Below are 22,935 nucleotides of genomic sequence, written 5' to 3'. Positions count from 1 at the left end.
CAGAAATCTGCCTGCCTCTGCCTCCCAAGTGCTAGGATTAAAGGCATGTGCCACCACCGCCCGGCAGCTTTTCAGTTTCTTGTGGTCTCAGTCATTAATGCCCGCTCCTCTCTCAGGTTCAATGTATTTGGTTTTATGTTGAGGTCTTTGATCCACTTGGACTTGAGTTTTCTGCATGGTGATAGATATGGATCTCTTTGCATTCTTCTACATGCTGATGTCCATTTAGACCAGCCCAATTTCCTTTTCCCCATGTGTATTTCTTGTTTCTTTGTCAAAAATCAGGTGTCCATAGGTGGATGGATTTACTTCTGGGTCTTTGATTTGATTCCATTGGTCAACCTGTCTATTTTTATGCCAATATCATGTGTTTTTTTTATTAATATTGCTCTGTAGTAGAGCTTGATATCAGAGATGGTAATACCTTCAGAAGTTATTTTAGGATATGGGTTCGTTTTAGCTATCCTGGGGTTTTTGGTTTTCCATATAAATTTGAGTATTCTTCTTTCAAGGTTTGTAAAAAACTGTGAAGTGGGAATTTCTGGTTTCATTGGAAACTCACTTATGTCTCAAGTGATGTTTTTCTGGAAATTATAAGAGGATATTTTGATGAAGCAGATACATGAAAGGATGTTTTGCTGAGAACCGACACGTGAGGTTTTTTCCCTGGAAGCTCCCTGGTGAAAGGGCATGTGATGTTTTAATGGAGTGGATGCTTTACATGATGCATGGTGTTTGGAAAGGGTATAATTATAGCCCAACAGACAGTGGACAGCACTCTTCCATTGGTTTCCCTTGCAACTCTTTCTTTGTTGGGCTTTCTTGGGCTTCACTGAAACCTGGTTTCTGCTGATGACACTCTTGCATTGGTTCCCCCTTGCTTTCTTTGCTGATCTCAGCTTGTCATGTCTTCATAGAGAGGAATGCACCACCGAAGAACTTCTGATGGTATTGTAGCTGCTTCCTGCCAACTCTGCAGACTCATGCTGATTAGTGGAGCCTTGTGGTTTCTTCTGGATGGAACTGCTGCTACTACCGCGGACCGGGATTTCCTGTGTTTTCTTGGGTGTAGTTTACCTCTTTGTATTAAAGTTTTTCTTCTAGTGTCTTTTCTAGGGCTGGGTTTGTGGATAGATGTTGTTTAAATTTGACTTTGTATTAGACTATCTTGTTTTCTCCATCTATGGTGATTGGAAGTTTTGCTTGGGTCTACTACACTGGACTGGAATCCATGTCTCTTAAAGTTTACAAATAATCTGTCTAGGCCCTTCTGGCTTTTAGTATCTCCACTGAGGAGTTGTGTATAATTCTAGAAGGCTTGCTTTTATATCTTACTTTGTCTTTTTCCCTTGCAGCTTTTTAATATTCTTTCTTTGTCCTGTACATTTAGTGTTTTGACTATTATGTGGCAGGATGACTTTCTTTTTTAGTCTATTTGGTGTTCTGTGAGCTTCTTGTATCTTTATAGAGATCTCTGTCTTTAGGTTAGAAAATTTTTCTTCTATGATCTTATTGACAATATTTTCTAGTCTTAGAGCTAGGAATATTCTCTTTCTTCTATTCCTATTATTCTTAAGTTTGGTCTTTTAAAAGAAATTTTTTTAAGATTTGTTTATTTTTGTATCTAAATGTACTGTAGCTGTCTTCAGACACACCAGTAGAAGGCGTCAGATCTCGTTACAGATGGCTGTGAGCCACCACGTGGTTGCTGGGATTTGAACTCAGGACCTTCGGAAGAGCAGTCAGTGCTCTTAGCCACTGAGCCATCTCTCCAGCCCGAGCTTGGACTTTTTATACTCTCCCAGACTTTCTGGGTATTTTATGTCAAGAACTTTTTTAGATTTAATGTTGTCTTTGAACAATGTATCAATTTCTTCTATCATATCTTCTACACCTGAGATTCTTCCATCTCTTTTATTGTTAGCAATGCTTGCAGCTGTAGTTCCTGTTAGATTACCTAGGTTTTCCATCTCCAAGGTTCCCTTAGTTTGTGTTTTCTTTATTGCTTTTATTTCCATTTTCAGGTCTTGAACAGTTTTATTCATTACCTTCACCTGCTTGTGTTTTGGTAAGTGATTTATTCATTTCCCTTTTATAGGCCTCTATCATCTTCATAAGATTGGATTTAAGGTCATTTTCTTATGCTTAGCTGTCTTGGAATATCCAGGGCTTGCTGTAGTAGGATAGCTGGGCTCTGATGGTTTCATATTGCCCTGACTGTTGTTGCTTGTATTCTTAAACTGGTTTCCAACCATCTAGGTTTGCAGTTCTTACAGGTTTAGGAGCCAATTTCTGACTTTGTCTCTGTTGGATGGATTTTTCCCTTTGGTTTATGTTGCCTTTCTGGTATTCTGGTGTGAGTGGCCTGTGGTTCTGGTGACCAGCAAGTCTTCAGGTCCAGTATGGATTTTCAGCAGGAGTTTTGGCAGCCTGTGTGACCTCTGGGGTTTTGGAACCCGGCATTGCCTCTGAGGTTCTGACAACTGGCATGACCTCTGTCTGGGTCACACCAGTGTGGCATTTGGGATTCCAGGTACCTATGTGGACTCTGGGGTTCCAAGTACTGGCTTGGTCACTAGTACAGACTGACCTCCGGTGGAGCAAGTAGTCCTCTGCCAGAGTTGTGGGCGGGAATGTGGAGCCCAGAGCAGAGGTTACTGTTGAGGACTGTTGGGTAGGCTTAAAGGGTTTAGAGGAAGGTGGGGGGCAGGTGGTATCTTATCTGGGATTTCTAGTACCATTGTGGCCTGTGGTACTAAGCCTGGTAAAGCAGGTGTCTTCTGCTTAGCTTGTGGGCTGGGATATGGAGACATACTTATCAATACATACTAATATGATACATATTAATTGATTTCAATCTAATAACATTGAAATCACTGCTAAGAGAATTGACAAGGAAGCTTGAGGTTTTTTTCTTTTCTTTTTTTTTTTTTTTTGGTTTTTTGAGACAGGGTTTCTCTCTGTAGCCCCGGCTGTCCCGGTACTCACTCTGTAGACCAGGCTGGCCTCGAACTCGGAAATCCGCCTGCCTCTGCCTCCCAAGTGCTAGGATTAAAGGCGTGCGCCACCACCGCCCGGCGGTTTTTTTCTTTTCATTTCCCTTTGTCCAATAATAAATATACCCCATGCATGTGCGGCTACTGTGCTGTAAAGTTACTTGGGTTAATGTTTTGGTAAGTGTTATCAATCACCTCTTAATTTAGTGTATAATATACCCTTTCAGTTACTTCAACTTTAGTAGTTATTTTTAACTTTGTCTTCAAATACCTAATGCACTTAAATATTCAAGAGAAATTTCAAATTATTTGTTTATTTATCTTATATATGGGTGGTTTTCCTGCATGTCTATGTATGCATCCCATGCAAGCAGGACCCATGGAAGACAAAAGAGGGAGCTGGATGCCCTGGAGTGGAGCTAAGATGGCTGTGAGCTGCCACATGGGTTCTGTGAACAGAGCCCATGTACTCTGGAAGCCAGAGCTCTTTACTGCTAAGCCGTATCTCCGGCCTCTCAACTAGGTCTTTAAACACAGCGTGAGTCGAATGTAAAACTCTAAACTAATATATATCCAGGAAAATGTTTCTTTACATACTCCCCAATAGATACAATTAAAAGAACTGTGTACCAGATATGGTAGCATATGCCTTTAACCCCAGCACTCTAGAGACACAGGATATAACTAAAACAATTTTGAAGGGGAAATAGGCTGAATAATAAATTAAGCTGATGGCATTATGATACAAGACTTTAGATTATACTCTAGGACTGTGGTCATAACCAGTAGTGGAGAGCTTGTCTAGTATGCACAAGGCTCTAGATTGACTCTCACCATATCAAAACAAAACCAGAAGCCAAGTAAAATTACTGCGGAATCATCATAACTCAGGCACAGGCACATGATCCAGTGGGGGTGGGGGGGGGGAAGAAAACCAGCCAGGGATATAGAGAAGAAAAAGAGTAGTGTAGCATTTTTTCCTGGGGTGTCACAATACTGAACATACATATGCAGAAGAATAAAACCATCTCAGCCTTCTCTACACACACACACACACACACACACACACACACACACACACACACTCACTCATCAATTCAAAATGTATAACACCTGAAACTACAAAATAACCTCACAGTGGTAGAGGTAAAGACATTTTAGTTGGACTGGAGAGATGGCTCAGCAGGTAAGAGCACCGACTGCTCTTCCAGAGGTCCTGAGATCAATTCCAAGCAACCACATGGTGGCTCACAACCATCTGTAATGGGATCCGATGCCCTCTTCTGGTGTGTCTGAAGATAGCAATGGTGGTGTACTCATATGCAAAAGAATAAATAAATATTGTTTTAAGTTTTATTGCAATATGATGAGAAAAGTTACATGATTTCAATTTATCTGAATTTGTTAACGTTTAAAAACATATTTTAAGTAAATAGAATTAAATCACATTCTTGTTTTCCTTTTGTATCCCAATTCCTCCCAGAGACCCCCCTTCAATACCTACAATATCTTTTTTTGTCATATTCTTTAAAATTTATAAAATATTATAACAATAAAATGAGTATTATAAAAGTTGTTTGATATAATTTAATAGTCTTACGTAGATGATTGTCTATGGCAATACTGAAAATACAAACATTTTTCTCAATACAAATTTTAAATAATTCCAAATGTATTAACTGTATATTTCAAAATAATACATCACTACTAGTATTTTCTTAAATGAACATAAATATATAAAGTGTTTTTGTTTGTTTGTTTGTTTTGTATTTAGTAGAGTTTAAAATCTTGGCTCTTACTGTGATAACTTGATATAAGAGTTACAAATGTCAAGCAAAGCATTCAGTCTCACTCTTTATTGTTCTCTTACAAGCCCCCTCCCAATTTTAATTGTCTACATTTCTTTTGGGTATATAAATATTTTTAAAATATGTAAGCTGCTCTGAAAACCATAGTATAGTGTAAAAACATGAAATAAACAATACTACTAATAGAGAGGCTGAGATAGGAGAAGCAAGAACTCAAGACCATTATCTTGTACTTAGCAAGACACTGTCACAAACATACAAGCTGAAAGTGTACATGGATTGTACAATATTGGACCTATTTCTCCAATTACCAAATTAGAGAGATCATTGGATGACAATCAACAAAATTCCTCATGTTTTTGGATTTATTGATTAGGATATGTTGGTAATATAAATAATATACATATTATGCAAATGTTAACTCTTCTGGTGTGTCTGAAGATAGCAATGGTGGTGTACTTATATGCATAAAAATAAATAAATATTTTAAAAAGATATTTCAGTTAATTAAGATCTTCCAAAACAAACAAACAAAACAAAACAAAAAATAGGCAACAAAAATGAAAATAGTCAAATGAAATTCTGTTAAAGAAAGGTGCTTCTTATCAAAGATGGGATGGAAGGAGTCTAAGGAGTGAGAGGAAACATGGGCAAACAGTTCACACGCAAAGGATGAAGAGCCTGGGACTGAGAGATGGCTCAGCAGTTAAGAGCACTGTCTGCTCTTCCAGAGGTCCCGAGTTCAATCCCAGCAACCACAAGCATCTGTAACAGGATCTGATGCCCTCTTCTGGCATGAAGACGTACATGCAGAGAGAGCACTCCTATGAATAACATAAATGAATCTTTAAAAACAAATAATAAAAATAAAAAATTAACATCCAGAATGTGTAAAGAACACTTTATCTCAAAGAAACCTCATTCAATAATCGAATTAAATGGACTACAGGCAGTAGACGTTTTTCAAAGGAAGACAGGGCCAGTACTGCTACTCATTATCCTTGCAAATCAACCCCATGAGGTTGCTATCATCCACAAGTTAACTATGACAAATGCGGACATGGGAAGGGTATGGGGAAGGGGGAACTGATAGACTGTCGGTGGACCGATAGATTAGCACAGTCGTATGCGGAAATCGTATGGAGACTCCTTAAAAATAAGAAATGGAGCAAGAAAGATGGTTCAGGGAGTAAGGACATTCGCTGCCCAAACCGAAGGATGGGAGTCTGAGTGACCACATATAAGCTCGGTTTGATCCTGCTCATGCCTGCGGTCCCAGCACTGAGAGAGATGGGGACAGGCCTGTTGGGACTCACTAATCACCGGCCTGTTGGGGCTCACTAACCACCAGCCTGTTGGGGCTCACTAACCACCAGTCTGTTGGGGCTCACTAACCACCAGCCTTCTTGGCAAATGTGAGCTCCAGGTTAAGGGAGAGACAATTCAAAAGAATTACATGGAAAGTGACGGAGGACATCCTAGCGCCCCCCTTTAGCTCCTGTGTGCACATAGGCACACATATCACACATATACATCATGCTCACACACATATATAATCTACAAAGAGAGCTACCATTTAACCCAGCAGTTCCACTGCTGGCACATGGCAGTATATGGTTCATTAAATAACAGACAGCTAAAACAAATAAAATGATTATATCAGCGATATGTGATCTCTCTAGTGTTCTTACTTATTACAACACTATTATTGACAACATTCAAGATATAAAATCAACCAAGGTATCTATCAACTAATTAATATATAAAGAAAATGTGGTACAAATATCATGCAGTGGAATAATACTCATCCACAAAAGAGCTGCCTGTTTTTATCTGCAGCAAAATTGATGGAACCGGAGCCTGGTGTCTTAAGTGGAATAAACCACACACAGAAGGTCAAAGAACCACATATTCTCCCTTGTTTTTAGCACCCACAAAGTTGATCTCCTAGGACAACGAAGGAGAGGAGTCACCACCGGAGACTGGGAAGGGTGAGGAAAGAGGACGAACAGAAAACTCTCCACTGAGGTCATTAAAGCACAGATAGGAGGAGCTGGTGCATGACTGGTTGCGGCAACCTATAATATATTTTATTTTTAGTCTTTAAAAATTTTAGCTACTGGTGGATTTATTATGTGTGTGTTAATGTGTGTTTGCGTGTGAGCGCAGGCACACACATGCCATGGTGTATGGTAGGGGTCCGAGGTCAGTTTTCAGAACTTGGTTTTCTCCTTCCACCGAGGGTTCCGTTGAGCTAATGCAGTCAGGCTGAAGGCTGTGTGGCCCCTTGAAGCATGTCACCAGCCTGAAGTACTTCAAAATAACTAGAAAAGGACAAAGATCCCAACACAAACACGGAGTTAACATTTGAAGAGAGGGAAATGTGCATTACTCTGATGTGGTCACTGTGTGATTACTCTGATGTGGTCACTGTGTGATGTCTATACACATAGCTTTAGCACACATGATTCTATAATACAATCATAGCAACATCAAATGTCAGGGATGAAAATGAAAGAAAATGAATAAAATAAAATTTACACAACCTGCGTGTGTTTCTTTGTCTAGATATTTAAGTGTATATTTGTGTGTAACCCACATAAAATGTAGTACATTCATACAGATTGGTCGTTAGTGAGCCCCAACAGGCCAGTACATTGAATGAATGTACTCCATATCTCTGGGTTTTATATGGGTAGATTCAATACATTCTTTAAAATATAGTTATATTGGGCATGTAATTTTTTGTCAATGTTCCCTACACAATACAAGTATACTAAATATTTATAGAGTATTTATACTGTATTCAATATTGTAAATAATCTAGGAACTATTTACTATGTACAAAATGGTATGTGTATATTACACACATATCCTGTGCCCATTTATGTGAGGAACTTGAGCATCTACAAGTTTTGGCTGTGGGAGGTCTTGAAAAAAATCTGTGGACTAGGGGTGAGTATATACAATACATTGTGGCCTCTGTGCTGTCCTTGTAATCTTAATCTTACATCCTGGAATCCTTACGTTGCTATGCTTTTTAAAAAAGGATTGTTGGCTTCTATCTTCAGAACGTTTTTTTAAAAAAGGATTGTTGGCTTCTATCTTCAGAACGTTCCAGGGCTATTTCTGTAGCAATGGATTGTTTACTATTGGCTACAACATCTTTGATGTGTTTTCTTTTCAAAATGTTTGTATCGGTTATTAGTGTATAAGTACCCAGGAGTGTCTATGCACACCTGTGTTGTGTGTCTTGGTAATCTTTTACTACCGCCTATGATAGTTCATACATGCACAGATATAGTAAAATCACATTAAAAGTAAGAGTTTAACAATGACAAGTGTTGCATGCCAAATTTCAAATTGTACAAATAAGGCTGGGTAAATAGGAGGTGTCTAAGGGCTGAACCATGAGCTTTGAGAACAGTTAAGCAACGTCAGCATAAAGCACCAGGCAGAACCCCACGCGATACTCTGAGAAGTGAGACGACTGCATGCCAGGAGAAAAGCGAACCAGCCACAGTTGTATTGTACATCTCTGTATTTCTCCCCTCGGATTTGTATTAGACTGCACCTTCGCTACTGATGGAACACAGGGCTGTCAGCCCCCGAGCTTCTGCCTGCTTGTTAGATGAACCATGGCTTTTCAGTATGTTTCAAATGTGTATTCTTTTATGTTGAGTGAGACTGAACATGATTTCATATATTTGAGAGATATTTCCCCATTATCATGTGAGCCATTGGGCGATGACTTCAGTCTGTTTTCCCATGGGGATACTGTTCTTCTTGGTTAAGTTTTTAAGAGTCTTGTTGTGTTGTGGAGCTTCTTGGAAATGTGGATATTAAAAACATTTCCTCATGGTTTTATTTGTTTCATTATTTCAGTTCCGAGTACACTCTTCTCTTTTTCCTTTTTTTATCAGCATGTCTATTTCACCATTTCTGTTGTTGCTCCTGGATTTCATTCACATTCTTTTCCTTAGCAGTTTATAAGGAAATCCATCTGTTTATTCTATTATTTTGATGTTCTGTTTTTTTGACACATTTCTGAATCTATTTGCAGTTTATGTTGGCATATAAAGTGTCATGTGAACCCGATTTTATTTTTTCCCTACCAGGTATCCAATTGTTTCAACATCATTTATTTAAACATTCGAGACAGGGTTTCTCTGTGTAGCCCTAGCTGTCCTGGAATCCACTCTCTAGACCAGGCTGGCCTCGAACTCAGAAGTCTGCCTGCCTCTGCCTCCCAAGTGCTGGGATTAAAGGCGTGAGCCTCCACTGCCTGGTAACATTCATTTTCAATGTTGATCAGTGTGGGGAGCCGCAGCTGCCACCCTATATACATATATATTGAACACCTGGTCTCCGATCAGAGCAGAGAGCATTGATAATCAAGCCCTTAGTTGGAGAAGCTGAGTGCCTCTAGTTTATGATGCAAGCTGGTATGATTTTCCCACAGCCTTTTATACTTTGCCATGTAGTTGATGCTGATTGGGACCAGGGAAAGTATTTAACCCACAAGGGCTGGAGACTGAAGAGAGAGTAAGTATGTGGAGATAGGAGTAAGTATGTAGAATTAGGGCTGGTGATGGGTTAGAGGTAAGATGTAGATTTAGAGGAGTAAGTATGTAGAGAATATAAGAAGTAGTGAGTAAGTATGTAGAATTAGGGCTGGTGATGGGCTATGTAAGATTTAGGAGTAAGTATTTAGAATTGGGGCTGGTAATGGGATAGGAGAGAAGATGTAGATATAGAAGTAAGATGTAAGGATAGATGTAAGATATAGAATTAGGAATAAGTATGTAACTAATAAGATGTAACTAATAAGATGTAAGTAGTAATAAGTAAGATGTAAGAAGAAGGTATAGGAGAATATAAAAGAAGCTAGCTAGTAAGAAGTAAATATGAAGGTTCCTGATTAAACTGCATGGAGAAGGGCTCGGTGTTTGCCTCTTTATGTTCAGCTGGGACCGGAAAGGCGGCCGACAGATCAGAGCTGGGGTTTTTGTCATATAGCAGATTTCTATACATGTTTTCAGCACCCAGACTCAAGCCTTGGTTGGGCTCTACACAGTATTTCTGCAGCCTTTATTTGTACATTCAGTGAACCGTTTGCTCTTGGGTGGCATTCCTTCCACTAAATGCTAATTGTAGACTAAAGAAATAGCTCAGTCAGTAACAGGCTTGCCTTGCAAGAAGGAGGATCCAAGTTTGATTCCTAGACCCCACTCTTCAAACGACAGGCATAGTGGCTCACATTTGTCATACCAGCACTGGGAATACAGAGGAGGGCAGATTCCTGAGGACTAGCTGACCAGCCCAACTGAATCAGCAACCTCCAGGTTAGGAAAAGACTTTGTTTTGGGCTGGAGAGATGGCTCAGCCGTTAAAGGTTAGTCTCACAACCAAAACCACAAGACCTTTTCTTTCAAAAAAACAAAAAACAAAAAACAACAACAAAAAACCCCAAACAAATGGAACCTGGCAAATGACACCCAAAATTTCCCTCTGCCCTTCATATACATGTGCATATGTAATTTGCACATATGCACAATGCTAATTTTATTTTTAAGCATTTGTTTTATTTTTATTTAGGTGTGTGTGTGTGTGTCTATGTCTGTGTATCTCTGTGTGTGTGTGTACACAGGCACAGATGCCTTCAGAGGCCAGAAGAGGATCTCCTGTAGTGGGAATTGCAGACAGTTGGGAGGTAGGAACCAAAGTCCGCTCTTCTTTAGGAACAGTCAGCACCCTCACTAACTGCTGGGCCATCTCTGCAGCCCCTCAAATACGAATTCTCCTCAATTTAATTTTTCTTACCTTCCTAGTCACATATCATATTTTCCATATTAATTAGACGTAAGATTGCACAGACACCCAAGAAGTCTAAAAAGAGACCTAAACAAGACAAAAGTTTAGCAATTAGAATATAGAATATTCCCGGCTGGTACTATGAACTCACAGTCTCGTTTCTGTTCTGCCAGCCTTCAGGATGGCTTCCAATATCAGGGTTGCTGAATGGCTCAAGGTTGACACTAGGAGATCTAGTCATCCGAATAAATTCTAAGCAAGAAGGAACAGAAGAAGAAGGGAAAGACGATGTTCTTAAAGATCCAGCTCGAATCTCTCACCTGTATGGCATTAGCTGGGCCCGTATCTAAGAGGAACTAGGAAGCTGTTTCGTGGTCCCTTTTCCTGTTAGCATAACAAGATGTCCTCCTGGACTTTCTTGTGGCCACGGCAACTAGAGCAGAACAAGACAGTGGTAGCCAGGTCTATGGTAATCATAATGGTGATGGAGTCATTAACCCTCCTAGTGAAGATCAAGAGACCCTCACTTGGGATTCCAGATATTCTCTCCCCAGTTGCAAGCGATCTTGGCAGATGCTGGACTGTAGATGGTATAAACGTTATGAAAGATGGGGCTCTAGGATGCAGTGTTTATGAGGTTGCCATCCAGGTGGGACGGTTTCTGCAGTGATGCCAGCTACTTGGTGGGCGTGTCCCCCACTCATGTGATTATGACCTCATCCATGCTCTGTACACAAGTCCAATAAACTCTTGATCTCAGCCAATTAGACTTTGGTGAAATTGGAATCTGGTCTGTCCCTGGCACCCACCCTGGGGTGATCAGCCATTCACAACAGAAGTATACCAGGAACCTAGGGTCCCCATGCTATGACTGGAAATATGCTTAGCAGGGCTTCAGATTGCCCCAGAGTTCTTAAATTGGAAAAAAAAATAAGTTACATTCTTTGCTATGTCTCCCCCCACAAGATTACAATTGATTTTAAAGCGAAGATATTTTGTGAAATCTACATGACCCATGAGACCCAGTACAGTGGCTGTGTGTCACCCAAAATAAACGTTTACTAATTTGATTACATTTATATTTCATTTAAATTACATGTTTAACCTAGGACACAGTAGAGAACTTGGGAAATTTACATGTTGTGCAGTGTCTCCCATAAAATACATCATTTGCTGTAATGTTTGATTTAAGCTTTGGACATGATGTACTAACACGTTTGGCTTTGCCTCTTGTACTCTTTCTACCATGTCTTATAGCCTCATTTAAATAATCTCATGCACATATTTTAGAGTTAAAAAAAAAAAAAACAAAAAACCACACATCACTCTGCAGACCAGCAAGCTGTAAGAATCCAAATTTAATATCACATACATCAAGAAATAGATTATATTTGTAGAAAATTTTAATTCTAGTACACAAAACAAGTGTGTTCTTATTTAGCAAATGAGATATATTATCATTAGGAAGTATTTTGAGTAATTAATTACACAGTTTAGAAATTCATTTAAAATATGATTCTCCAATCAGAGAAGTAGCATAGTTCTTAAAAGCTCAGCATATTAAAGACTAGGGAAGTTGCTCCATGGTTGCTTGGTGGTTTTAGCACTTGGCAAACATGGAGACTAGACTCGGCATTCCCTAGAACCCAAGTAAATTCAGGGTGGGCTTGGTGGTCAACCCATAATTCCAGCCTCAGAAGGTGGAGAACAGGATCCCTACCTCCTGTAGGGATCTCTCCAAATTGCTTGGGAAGACTGGTCAGATTGGTGAAATTGACATTTGATTGAGAGACCCTGCCTCAATGGAGAGGGCCCAGCCCATTGTAAGTGATGCCATCCCTGGACGGTGTCCTGGGCTCTACAAGAAAGCAGGCTGAGCAAATCACAAGGATCAAGCCTTACATAAGCAGCACCCTTCCATGATCTCCCCATCAGCTCCTGCCTCCAGGTTCCAACCCCACTTGAGTTCCTGGTCTCACACCTCCTCCAATGATCTAGAAGTGTGAGCCAAATAAACCTTTTCTTCTCCAACAGTTTTTGACCAAGGCGTTTTGATAGTAGCAGTAGAAACCCTGACTAAGACAAACACCTTCCCAAGAAAAGACTTATGGGGGGTGAGATTTTGAGACTCTCATTTTATGTCCCCTCTGTCTTTATGATAACAGTGTATAGAGTCTGGTGCTCATTGCTTGTTTGTTCTTAAATCATTTTTGTCTTTTTGGAATACTATACGGGAGTACCTCAGATGAGATGGCTTTCCAGACAACAGAAATTCTTTCCTCACAGTTATGAACACTGTGAATTCGATGTCAGGTGAGGGTCTACCACCTCATTCCTAGACAGCTCTTTCCTTGCTGACCCCTCAATAGCAGAAGGGGGAGGGGAGCTCTTTGGGCCCCTTTTAAAGAACTCTGCCTGACAGGGCAAACTCTCACCACCAGATGAGACCCTCAGATTCCTACTATTAATTAATTGTGTGAATGGGTGGTAAACAAAGTCTATAACAGTTACAGAGTTTTAATTTAAACATCATTTTTCCTAGAGATATCCATCTGCCCATATCCCTATGACTGACATCATGCAGCCCATGCTGGCTTCAAATTCACAATTTTCCTGCCTCGACCGTGTTTGTCACCCCGCTCAGCCCTTCCCCACCACAGGATTTCAAAGAAATGGTTCCACAAGATTTATCAGTGGAAAAATATGAAAACAAATAAAAATTTAAACCAGGTAGCCAGAGAAAATGACTTTTCAGTGAAGCCTTGAAGAATGTCGGTGGCGAGGGCAGCTGTAGGCGTGCCAGGCGGAGGGGAAGCAGAGTCGTGAGGGAGGTCGGGAGGCTCAGCTCGGCTGCTTTCCCACAGCCTCCTCATGTGGGCCTGGCACAGGCTTGGACAGGAGAAATGTGTCCAAGCTCCGTGATGCGCAAGTGAAGAAGCCGTTACTGTTGCTCAAAGCCTCCCGGAAGTGAGTGATGCGAGCAGTTATCACAGATCTAGGGTCATCTCTGCTGACGTGAGACAGCAGCCTGGTCCTGTTGTGGGTTCCCTTTGGTTTCTCTGCTTGCTGAGCCAGAGCCACTCTTGGCTTCACCAGGAAAGGCTTCTCCTTCAGCATGGAGTTGGGAAATGTATGAAACCACCATCAGCTCCAAAGAAAGACCCTGGGTTCTAGTCTGTTATTGATCCCAGGTCCTCCTCAAAGGCTCGGTATTATAATATCCTCCACTTTCTATCTGTTATTCTTCCTAACCTCCCACTCTGCTGACTTGAGAATGAACCTCATGCAATGACAATGAACCCCCTAAAGCTTTCCCTACGCCATATCAGAACCAGCAAGTGCTTACGCGTCTCTGCTTCACTGTTCACCTCTTAGCTTAGCCGCTGATCTCACACACACCACAGAGTTTCTTACAAGTGCTCTGTCTGTACATGTTTTCAAGCTCCTCTAAAGTCTACTCCTCTAAGTTCTAATAATATAAAACGATTTAGCACCATTGTTTGCGCATCTCAAAGGTACACAGACAACAACCATACCTCAAGCTAAACTCATGATCTCCGTAAGTCATAAAATCACCTGATACCACGTTGAACTATGACGTATTCCCTACCTCGGTGACAACAATATCCGTTCAGACGGGCAATCTAAAGATGGGGGACTCATCTTTTGTAGCTGCCTCCTCTTTTCTATCATAATAGCCACATGTAGCATGTCACCAACACATGGTGACTGGGGACCTACACACATTCTGAATTACTTACCTCACCTTCTTTTCTACTACCCACAGCTAACAGCAATGCCTATCCAGGGCCCTACGTTCACGCTGAACTCTGTCTATTCCGCACATGCGGGCAGAATTAATTTGATCCTGTCAGGCCTCCCGAAAGCCAAGTACCATCAGTAGCGCTATATTACTCTTGTAAGAAGGAGTGGACCTTAAATTTTACGGTGCACGGTCTCAGTTGTATTTGTGGCCTTATGGCACAGCATGCTGGTTATTTAATTCTGTGACAGGTTCTTGGCATTGGGCCAACGCTATTTCCTCTGTCTGGGAAGTCCAATAAGCCTTCTCCATTGCTGGACCATTCTTCTCTACTGGCCCCAGCCTGCCTTGGCAGCCATTTCCACAAAGAAGCCACCTCTGACTCAATTAAGCCAGTCCGTGCTCGCCATGTGACTATTTCTCTCGTGTGCCTGCTGCCTTGATGGATGCCTGTTCTTGCAGTATGAAATTTTGCCTGTGAACTACACCTCACGCACAGTATGTACTGAGTCTATGTTAGCTGAAGGAATCCATGCTCAGTATTTGCAATTTTTCTTATAACTCCAACATGGGCAGTTTCAAGTTTAAGCAGTACATACCCTTTGCCTGCCCTGAGAGGGTGGCAAGAAGAATATAACTAAGATGTCTGTGTGAGAGAACCTCAATACGAGGTAGTTTGGGGATAGTGAGAGGGCTCAGCGGGTAAAGGTGATTGCCGCCAAACCTGGCTATGTGAGTTTGATTCCCCAGAACTGACAGAAAGGTGAAAGGAAAAGGAATTCCACAAGATTGTCCCTGACCTCTACACAAACACAGACAAGTTAACACCCAAGAAACTACAAATCAGACTTCTGCAATTTCAGACTCCACTTTCACATGCAAAAGAAGCAAATCCCATATTCTTTTACATATGTGATCACAGGTTATGTATGCTACTTTGTCTTTTTCAGTCAATTGATATCATTGTTCCAATTCTCATTGATACCTATCTGAGAACAAGGTCAAGGAAATGAAAATGTCACTAAAGTACAAAGATGATCACTATGCAATTCATAATAATCCCCCAAACCTGTCAACAGTTCTGTTAGGCAGGGTTTTTAGTTCTGAGCAAACAATTGTAAGTACAGCTAACATAATCCCAAGAGGGATGTATTTCTTATTGAAAGCTGGTCTGGTAGCACTGCCTACAATCCCAGCATTTGTGAGGCAGAGGCAGGAGCATCAGGAATCCGAGGCCAGCTTTGGCTACATGTGACAGAAAAACAGATATTAATTAATATGTATTAATTAATATTAAATATTAATTAATTAATAGTAAATAAATAATAGAAAGGACAACTTGTAGGCTTTCCAGAAAGACAAGAAAAGTCAGTTTGAAAATGAGGCTTCAGGGGAGGGGGTAAGGGAACACCATGGGCACAGTGGGCCCCTTGGAGTCTGTTTGGCATGGGCGTCCCCACTGCTGTTACTTTCTCTGCCCACACTGATTGTCACCTGGCTGCTCTTGGAAGCTGATGTCACTGCAGATCTGCCACTAAGGTCTGACGGCTCCCTACCATCGTATTTCTTTAGGTCTAAAGAACTACAAACCCCTGACACATTCCAGAGAACGCATCTTATAGCGATGGGGAATTTATCTCTCCTTTAGTTTCAAGGAGGCTAGAGAGCAAGTGTTTGGACTCTTATTTGCCTTGGTTAGAGGAGAACCTTCCTTCCTTCCTGTCATGTTGGGAGAGGGGCTGGATTCCAAATCTATCCAGAGGGAATTGGACATGGGGGGAGTAGGGGAGGTTATTATAAAAATCCATTTTGTGCATTATAAAAATTCTCAAAGAATAAATAAAATATAATACTTTTTATAAAACAAGCAAAGGACAGATGATAATTTTGACTCCTCCACTCTGGAGAAGAGATGACAGTGATCGAGAGAGCACTGGCACCCCAACCAGGCATAGTGGCCTTACTTAAGAGAAGGTAGCCATGTTAGCTCATGCCAGCCTTCTGCACAGACACATGTGGCCTGGGTCACTTGGCAACTGTGCAGAGGAAGGAGTTGACAATTCTGCCTTTTATACTAACATTAAATTGTCATGCTTTATTTGAAAATATGTACAATTTTTTTAAAAATCCTTAGAACCAAGAATTTAACATGCAGAAGAAAAAAAGTACGCTTGACCAGTGCACAATAGCATAGACTATCATGTATTAAAATAGTATAAATATTTAAAATGCTAACTTCACCACATCTGTATATTTACTAGTGCATGTGCTACATGCCAGATGTAACTATGAGCATGTTTGTGTCGTTGTTTATCATGGTATGCAGTCATCTGTCAGAAGACGGTGGGTCGATTCTTCCTGTGCTATTTTGGACACTATTGGGCACAATACAGTTAGAAATATTTGTTCTGGCCGGGCAGTGGTGGTGCATGCCTTTAGTCCCAACACTTGGGAGGCAGAGGCAGGTGGATTTCTGAGTTCGAGACCAGCCTGGTCTACAGAGTGAGTTCCAGGACAGCCAGGGCTACACAGAGAAACCCTGTGTCAAAAAAAAAAAAAAAAGAAAAAAAAAAAGAAAAGAAAAGAAAGAAAGAAAAGAAAGAAGGAAAGAAAAAGAAATATCTGCTCTGAATTCTTTATTGAGATGTAGAACTGCTGGACCAAATTCTATCTTTAAGTTTTTTATGATCCTCCCTGGAGATTTTTTTCAGAATAAGCAACTTCATACCCCCCAAAGCAGTGCCCGTGGTTCAATTTTCTTCACAACCTGCCCAACCTGTGTTATTCTTTTTGTTTTGTTTTTCTCCAAATAACAGCCATTCTAATAGCTATGAGATGGTATCACATTGTGGTCTTAATTTGCATTTCCATAATGACTGGTGGTTGAGCCTGTTTCCGGTACTCGCTGGCCATTCATATGCCTTTCGAAGAATCTCCACTTCTAAAAGCTTGTTTTGTTTTTGACTTCCTTTGCTGTTTGCAATCATATTTTTTTCTCATCAGTTTATCTTTCAATGACTTTGAAAACATAAAAAAATAAATAAATAAATGAATACAAAGAAAGCCAGTTAGTCTAACGTGGTGCTCAATTTAGTGGATACAGTCATTACATCTGTCTACGTAGGCAAGGCAGTTTCAGACTGCTCAACAGATGGCACAGAGAGCATGAGCTTCGTTGATAGAATCACAACACATTCCATTCAATTAAAACGCCCACTTAGCAGATGCCTCAACAGTTGGTGTCCTCGGAAGCTAATCTGCAGCACAGACATTATTCTTTGATAGTCAACTGTAGTATGTTTGGGTCTGTAAAACTTGAGGTGTCTGTCAAAGTACTACGCTGGTAGTTTTAGGAAAGTTGAAGAGTTATGTAGGTGGGCGGACAGACAGAATTTTCATCTCTGATAATAAAGCACTGTGGAGAGTAGATTGTTTATAAACAGAAAAGATTTGGAAATATACATTTCCTCATGAGCATAAACAATGTTCCCTTAGACGACTTAGCTATAGATTGCAACATATTAATATTAATGGTAGTATTATATTAATATTTTTGATCTCACAAATCTCATTAGAATAGAGACATACTCACCCTTTAAAAAGTTCTGTCAGAGTTTCTAAAATTCAGCAGCTCTTTATCAGAGTAGGTAAAGAATTCCATATATCTATGACTGCTTAAGCAATTTCGTTTTGTTGGGTAAATTATTATTCCATGTTAGAGGGAGAAGGAGCCCCAGAACGTTTCGTCCCATAAAATCAGACTAGGTGCTTTAGAAATCAGAATCCCCTTTGTGCCAATCATGGATCAGTCTGTGTGGGAAAGCTAGAGAGGAAAGCCAACGGGGGCTGCCCGTGGCATGGTGATGCAGGCAGACTGGCCTGAGTCTCCTGTTGCATTGCTGCCCGTGGCATGGTGATGCAGGCAGACTGGCCTGAATCTCCTGTTGCATTGCTGCTCCTGGAAAACGCTTCGTCCTCGCCAGCTCTTCACAAGTCTGAAGCAGATCATGGACCTGCTGGCATCCCTGACATCTGTCTCTTTATTGAGACATGGTCTCATGTAGCCCAGGCTAGCTTCAAACTCCCTAGGTAGAAAAGATGACCATGAGTTTTGATCCTCCTGCCTCCCTCTCCTGAGTTCTTCCAACACAGACATGTACCATCCTGCTCATTTTATGCAGTACTGGGGATTGAACCCAGAGATTCATTCATGCTACAGAAGCACTTTGTCAACTGAGCTACATCCCCAGCCTGGGAACAGTAATGCTTTAAGTCGTTATCATCTAAGATTGCTTTAAATCATTATCATCTAGGATTGCTTTAAATCATTATCGTCTAAGACTTGTAGACTTTTACTAGACATGTGCTAAGTAAGTGACTTCACTTCTGGTACAAAAGCTGCCTCTCTCAGTCTTCCTCTTCAGTCTCAGAGAACACAGCTTCCCACCCCCAAACAATAGGAAAACTCAAAACACTGGAGCCTTGTGTAGTACTGGATATGCCCTGCCTTATTAATACATAGGTACTTTTCACCAGTTATACGATACAAACATGCTTGGAGTTCCAGCTAGAATAAGGGAACGAAAATTTTTCTTTCATTGATTGCACCTCTAGAATCTGCAATAAACAGTTTACCTCTCAAAGAATCTTAGATAACCCCAAAACTGTAGCATTTGAACTATAAATTGGGTTACTTCACAGAAGGATGGATTTCACGGACTGGCCATTTCAGATTGAAAATTTATTTCAAGTCTCAGAAGCATTTTGGTCATGCCCTGATGATAGACAGACATTGTCTGTTATGCAGTTAAATGACAGAACAGGTGTGCAAGATATATTTATAACCATAGAAGTCATAGAGTGCTGGTAAATTAACTGTGCCTTTAAAGGAAGAAGAAACAAAACATTATTTTGTGATGTAACAACTCCATACACACTGGTTGATTTTACAGCAACACAAAGGCAGCACTGAAAGGCGGTGTGAGCAAGTCTCATGGATGTACACCCGGCTCTGCCCTTGCTGGGGCAATAGGTAAGCAGTGTGAATCTGCTGGAGAAAGAAGAGTGACTTCCTATCCTATGTAGACTAGGTTTCTTCAGTTTGGAAATGCTCCAGAGAAACAAGGAGAACGTATCTAATCGTACGATGATGGTAAGTGTAGAACTGACTGACTCCAATAAAACAAAAGCAAAAGACCTGATTTTAGAAGGCAATTTAAGGTAAAAAAAAAATTACTGCAGATAAATCGGGGTGGGGGAGAGAGGGAGAGAGGGGTGTATGTGTGTGTGAGAGAGAGAAGTGTGTGTGAGAGAGAGAAGTGTGTGTGTGAGAGAGGTGTGTGTGTGTATGTGTGTGAGACAGAAGTGTGTGTGAGACAGAAGAGGTATGTGTGAGAGAGGGCTTTGTGAGAGAGAAATGTGTGTATGAGAGAGAAGTATTTGTGTGAGAGAAGTGTGTAAGATAGAAGTGTGAGTGAGATAGAAGAGGTGTGTGTGAGAGAGGTGTGTATGGGAGAGAGAGGGGTGCATGTGTGTGTGAAAGAGGTGTGTGTAAGAGAGAGGTGTGTACATGTGAGAGAAAGAGAAAGAAAGGTGTGTGTGAGAGAGAAAGAAACGTGTGTGTGTGTGTATGAGAGAGAGAGAGAAAGAGAAGTACATGTGTGTATGAGAGAGAGGGTGTGTGGGGGGAGAGAGGTGTGTATATGAAAGAGAGAGACAAAGAGAGAAAGGTGTGTAAGAGAGAAAGAGAAGTACATGTGTGTGTGAGAGGTGTGTATGTCAGAGAGAGGGGTGTGTGTGTGTGCGCATGTGTATGTGTGTGTTTATACAATGGGACTATGGGTACAGGGAGAGGTTGGAGAGGGAGCCCAATGAACCAACAATACACACTTGAATGAAGCAGTTTTAACTCAATGGAGGATTACTTTGTTGTCATCTGATCTCAGTGAGTTGAGTTCAGAGATGAGGAAATGGTCACATTCCCACTGACAAGCCTCAGCCAAAACTCTCCTGTTTCAGGTGTTTGTTACATCATGTCTTTGCAAAGGACTCAATAATGGACCATGACTCAGCTCTGGCCTGAGAAACAAGACATGAAGAGAAAGAGGGACCTGTGGGGAAGGCCCTCCTGCTCCAAGGAGCTGGTGATGCAGCCCTTTGAGGACAGCACCTTGAGTGGTTGTGGTAACTGGAGTCACTACAACCACCAGCCAGAAGATGGAGCCAACTCTGAGGGAGGTGGTAATGAGGGATGGAAGACCTAATCAACCACCCTGGAACCATCCTCTCTCTGGACTTCCTGTGACTAACGATGAATTGTCCTACCAGAGTCCAGCAGAGATGATGCTTCTGTGAATTGAAGCTGAGCACATCGAGTTGCTTTAATTAATTATATTTTCCCCCAAATTGCTTTGAGCTACACATATAATTCAGAAGCACCATCTCTTCCAGGTAGTGTTTTCTGTCTCTTTTAGGAAGCGTCCTAACCCTATTTAATCTTTCCTTGAAAATGCATCAGGACTTGAAGCTGCCATAGAAAATAAGAAGAAGAAGAAGAAGAAGAAGAAGAAAAAAGGAAGAGTTATTCTTAATTTGGTTCTCTTCAACAAGGCAGGTGACGGGAAGGGTCGCCATACTTTGGGAATCATTTCATCTCTGGCTTCCACTCTGATTTATGGAGCACTGTTGTGCAAGGACTCAGTCTACTCATCTTTCCAACAACCAGAGCCCTGAGTTTATTAATGGTCTTTATTAACCACTTCTGGTGGTTAGCTTTGCTAGACTGATGTGACCTAGCATCTTCTGGGACGAGAGTCCCAGTTAAGTACGAAGCATGCCTGCGTTCATCTCTCTGTGACTGACTACGAATCATGATTGTAAGTTCATTCCACGTCGACATTCTTCCTAAAGTGCTACCTGGAGTTATGAGCTAAAGTAAATGCTCTCTTTAATATACTTTGTCACGGCATCAGAAGTGCAACCGGGACAGCACTTTAGAAATGCTGGGCACCGTCCTCTGCCCAAGGAAGGGTCATCTTGATTCATCTAAGCCCGCCCCAATGCCACTCTCCTTGCCAATGAAAGGTTAGGGATGGGCAAGTCTATAATTCTGAATTCCGACTGTTGGGGAAGCTTGCCTCCGTCACAAAAAGATGTACAAAGAGCTTTTCCCTTGTAGGGAAGAGCTGGAGAGCTGCTATCATCACCCTGCCATCAAAACCCAACCGGGAGTGCAAAGTGCACTGGAAGACGGAGGGTGCCTGCCTTGCCTAGACATTAGCAAAGGAGCCCCCGACACAAAGAAACAAGTTGTGCTTCCCTAGGGCTCTCTATGCCCTAAGAGCAGGCTGGATGGGGCCTTCTGCTGGTTAGGCTGGAATGACACCAACTCAGCACTTACCCTAAGCTGCTGTGGGCTGAGTGCACCTGGGCCTCTCCACCTGCTCATGCAGGTTAAAGAGAAGCAGCAGAATGCCTTTCCTTCCGGTCTTTGTATCCATCTCGGCAGAAATGAAGATATTCTAAAGGAGATCCTTTGACAATCAGGCCGTAGACACAACGAACTCCAAGACAGTGGAATTTCCCAAGAAACCTCATGCTGGGAAAAGGAAGAGACTGGGAACCTGGTATTAGCCAGAGGAGGGGCTTGTGTTTGGGGACAAAATGTCCTACCTTCTGACTAGGAGTCACACGGCCTTACAGGAGAGATTCAAGCCAGACAGCAATGATGTTCAGGGCCTCAGCTTACCAAGGTTGCTTAGTTATACATAATTCTTGCTCTCTGAATTAAACCCAAGCCTTCTCTCTGGACCCCAAAGATGGACACCTGTTCCTCTTCTCAACGCGGCCGTTGACTAATTGCTTCACCGGCTCTTGCTTCTTGGGCTGGCTTGAGGATGGCTGGGTAAGTCTAGCGTCTTAGGGTTGAGAGCTAGGGAGGGGGAGGCCTTGACCCCAACAACTCTGATAGCAGTCTCTCTCCATGTACAGTATACACAGAAAGACTAGCTTTATGGAATTTTACAGAAGACCAGATGGCTAACTGACTGACTTTAAGGTGTCAGGCACGATTAATGACTAAGCCAGATGTTTTATATATCTAGTACAAATTAACTATATAGATTGTTAAATCAATCAGTTTGAAACTGGAGCCAAGGATTATTTAAAATGGCAGGCATGAAGTGCATATCTGCAGTCCCAGCCCTTAGGAATTCTGTGGCAGAGGGTTAGGAGCTTAAGCTTAGCCTGGGTTACAAGAGATTTTGTTTCAGTACACACCACCCATCAAATTGATTTGGTTTGATTCAATTAAGTAAAATGCTAAGAACTAGTTCTAAGTGAAACATCTTACTTTTTGTGCCTCATCTTCTCAAACAGAAAATACTTAAAGTATTAATATATATACTTTTTTATTTTTTTTAAATATTAATTTGTATTTTTATTAGATATTTTCTTTATTTACATTTCAAATGACAACTCCTTTCCCAGTTTCCCGTTCAAAAAAAAAAAAAAATCCTGTTCCCTCCCCCTTCCCCCTGCTGACCAACCTACCCTC

General features: G+C 41.3%; 1 protein-coding gene across 4 annotated transcripts in view; it reads right to left on the bottom strand.

The window, feature by feature from the left end:
* Window positions 1-11,268, bottom strand: part of Ghsr (growth hormone secretagogue receptor) — a 23,603-nt gene extending 12,335 nt beyond the window's left edge. For 3 of the 4 annotated variants that reach the window (XR_004120401.1, XM_031376472.1, XM_031376470.1), the window contains exons 1-2: window positions 11,146-11,268; window positions 10,939-11,051 (exon numbers count right to left, since the gene is read on the bottom strand). The gene's annotated coding sequence lies outside the window, so the exon portion shown is untranslated. Of the gene's footprint in view, window positions 1-10,938 lie in introns of all 4 variants that reach the window. The other variant, XM_031376471.1, reaches the window with a different exon arrangement.
* Window positions 11,269-22,935: the final 11,667 nt, after the last annotated feature.

Source organism: Mastomys coucha, unplaced genomic scaffold, assembly GCF_008632895.1.
Source record: "Mastomys coucha isolate ucsf_1 unplaced genomic scaffold, UCSF_Mcou_1 pScaffold17, whole genome shotgun sequence".
NCBI classification, from domain to species: Eukaryota; Metazoa; Chordata; class Mammalia; order Rodentia; family Muridae; genus Mastomys; species Mastomys coucha.
This window is presented reverse-complemented; position numbering and strand designations above follow the sequence as displayed.